Source organism: Bison bison, unplaced genomic scaffold (assembly GCF_000754665.1).
Source record: "Bison bison bison isolate TAMUID 2011002044 unplaced genomic scaffold, Bison_UMD1.0 scf7180017864299, whole genome shotgun sequence".
NCBI classification, from domain to species: domain Eukaryota; kingdom Metazoa; phylum Chordata; class Mammalia; order Artiodactyla; family Bovidae; genus Bison; species Bison bison.
The window spans coordinates 344,164-347,346 of NW_011494871.1; the positions used below are offsets into that span (position 1 = coordinate 344,164).

The 3,183-nt window shown below is 43.2% G+C and overlaps 1 protein-coding gene across 6 annotated transcripts in view; it reads right to left on the reverse strand.

Annotated features, from left to right (window-relative positions):
• Positions 1-3,183, reverse strand: part of ZMYM5 (zinc finger, MYM-type 5) — a 26,242-nt gene that overhangs the window by 22,584 nt on the left and 475 nt on the right. For 2 of the 6 annotated variants that reach the window (XM_010851171.1, XM_010851170.1), the window contains exons 2-3: positions 2,610-2,679; positions 56-196 (exon numbers count right to left, since the gene is read on the reverse strand). The gene's annotated coding sequence lies outside the window, so the exon portion shown is untranslated. Of the gene's footprint in view, positions 1-55; positions 197-2,609; positions 2,680-3,124; positions 3,174-3,183 lie in introns of those variants that run through there. The other 4 variants (XM_010851166.1, XM_010851167.1, XM_010851169.1 and 1 more) reach the window with 3 other exon arrangements.

The following is a 3,183-nucleotide window of genomic DNA, read 5'->3' on the forward strand; positions in this document are numbered from 1 at the left end:
CTAGACTTCTCTTCTTTGGAGAGGATAGAACAAAAGATCTTTGTTTCAGGTTTACCAGGCACTGGTGAATGCTTCAATATCATGTATTTGAAATGCTCCCTTTCCCGGCTGATTTCCAGAGAGCGGGCATCCAGACTTCAATCTTCCAAGCAGCAGACTCTTCCCCAGAAAACTTCTTTCTCAGAAACACTCCTTTCTGTGGAATTAGGAACCCCCCAAAATGAAAGACCTAAAGATAATGACTTCAGAGGTTCTCCATCAATTGGCCTAAAAAGATTCATCCTACAGTGAAGCTCCAAGTTGAAACATTCCACTCATTTTTCTAATCTATTTTCTATTTCTCAATTCTTAACCATGAGTAGACCAACCAAGGATTATAAAATATCTGAAGAAATCCTCAAATAAGAAAAACAGTCCTGACATATATATATACTATTGATACTGTGCATAAAATAGATAACTGAGAACCTACTGTACAGTTCACTAAACTCTACTCAATGCTCTGCAGTGACCTAAATGGAAAGGAAATACAAAAAAAGAGGGGATATATGTATATATACAGGTATAGCTGATTCACTTTGCTGTACAGTAGAAACTAACACAATGCTGTAAACATAACTCAACTATACTCCAATAAAAAATAATGTAAAAGAAAAAGTTGTTAAAAGAAAAAAAGGAGAAAGAGAAAAGTGCAGGAAAAAGAAAACAAAATCGAAATCCACACAACTATCAGAACTCTAGCCGGACACATGACAAGCAAAAGACCATAAAAAATTGCTATTTCTAGTATTAAAAAAGAACTTCTAGAAATAAAAAGCTTACCAAAAATGGAAAACTCAGTAAAAGGACTGAAAAATAAAGCTGAGGAAATATCAGAAAACAAAAAACACAAGAATTGTAGCTACTGTTAACAATGTGTGTGTGTGTTTCACATAACTTACGGGCTAGGCACTGTACAATCTTCATAGCAATTGGGAACACAGACACAATTTACTCACATATAAAATGTGGATAAAAAAGTGTATTTAACTGAATAAGATGTGCATTTATAAAGGTTCAGTTGTTGACTCTTATTTAGTTTGCACTTGCCAAAGTAATAAGAGAGCAGAGATATAAACCAGGTATGAAATCTGACTGGCACTAAACCTAGTCCTTCCCACACTGTGCTCACCTATGCTAGGAACCTGCTGTTGAGAAAAGTGGATTTTCTAAGTGGTAATAACTGAGCCAGCGATTTGTTATCCTTCCAATCTTTTAGTCTCCACTAGTTCCCTTTTCCTAATAAAGTCCCTCATAGCTCTAGAACCCTGTCCACATTCCTTCACCTCACACAACTACCACATAATCTGAAATATCATTTCAGGTATCCTATGAAAATCACCCAGTCAAAACAATATCCATTCCTAAAAGCTGTCTAACTAATGAAATGTGCCATGAAGCATATCAGAGTAAGTGCACAGTCGAGTCTGGCAAGAAGCAACAACAGCAGAGGGAAGGCAGGAATAATACTATGAGAAACAGCAGTATTCACAAGTTTCTTTTTGATGACTGGTGAAAAACTGACCAACTGGAAGGACAAAATAGGCAGGATCTAAGACTGTACAGAATCCCAGATAATAAATGTAGAATCAGAGATTTTTTTTAAAAAATCATTTTGAGACACTTTACAAAATTGACTCAGGCAAGGATTGGTGTTAAAGTCATTAACGCCAACAGGTGACAGGGAACTGGGCATTTTATTGTACCAAAATGAACAGCACTTAGATTACTTTTTACTAACAAGAAAAAAACACACATCAACTTGGTAATGGAGACTGTCACTACCAATTTAGTAATTCAGTGGTCAATGAGAATCGCTACTAGGGTAAGAACTAGATTATCTCTTAAAAAAAAAAAAAAAATCTCCTGATGTGATGCTTGCCAGAGTTTTATCAGGATACAGAAACACAAATCTTCCTCAAATATAAGACAAACACACACACAAAGTATTGTGTCCATCAACCTTAGAAAACGATAAGATTCAATCAGTCTAGTTAATTCAACAGTATGGAAAAAAATTATTTCTAACCATTAGAAAGCAAAAAAAATGTTAAGAAAGCATTAAAAATGGAACATCTTAGAACTCTAAGAGAACACCAGTGGTGTAAATATGAGCAGGCACTCCCCATGCTTTCCCAGGGACTTCCCTGGCTTGGCTCTGGGGACAAGGTCCACTCCAGAAACTAACTCTCTGCCTTCAAGGTAAGAGAAAGGTAAGTTCCACAGAAGCACCCTCTGCTGCTGCTGCTAAGTCGCTTCAGTCATGTCCCATTCTGTGCGACCCCATAGACGGCAGCCCACCAGGCTCCCCCGTCCCTGGGACTCTCCAGGCAAGAACACTGGAGTGGGTTGCCATTTCCTTCTCCAATGCATGAAAGTGAAAAGTGAAAGTGAAGTCGCTCAGTAGTGTCCGACTCTTAGCGACCCCATGGACTGCAGCCTACCAGGCTCCTCAGTCCATGTATTTTCCAGGCAAGAGTACTGGAGTGGGGTGCCATTGCCTTCTCCGGAAGCACACTCTAGTACTGCGCTAACTGTATTCCACAGACACGCAGGGTAAAATTACTCACCGTCGACGCTTTCCTCCTTAATTACTATCACCGAACTATCACCAGACTGTCCTGAAGGTGATTCCTGGCCCTAAAACGAAGAATGAAAACGGACTTCGTTATAGCCAACCTAGACGCAGCACCAGTTCACCAGAGAGGAAGCAAAGGGACAAGAAGTCTCAGCGCTCCTCCACACACACACCCCCCCACCCCACGGCCGCCGAGGCACCAGGTACACAAACACCGAGGCTCCGCCACCACCACACAACCACACAGTCCCTGCGAGCCAAAGGCGGGAGGCGGAGGGCGAGCGCGGCCTCGAGCCCGCGGAGACGCCTATCCCCCGATTCGGCCCACTCGCCGCCGCCGCTGTCCCTCAGGAACCCACTCGCCCGCAGCTCGCGTCGCCGCGGGGCGGAAACCCCCGTGTTGGCCCGGAGCCCGAGACCTGCCCGCTCCGCGTCCGCCATTAGAAACTCGCCCAAATAAGCCGTGAAAAGACGCCGCGCCAGGGTCTGGGCGGCCGAAGAGAGGACCTGGTGCGGGGGAGCTGTGTCCTCACCCCCAAACGTGCGGACCCAGGGTCGCTGCCAGG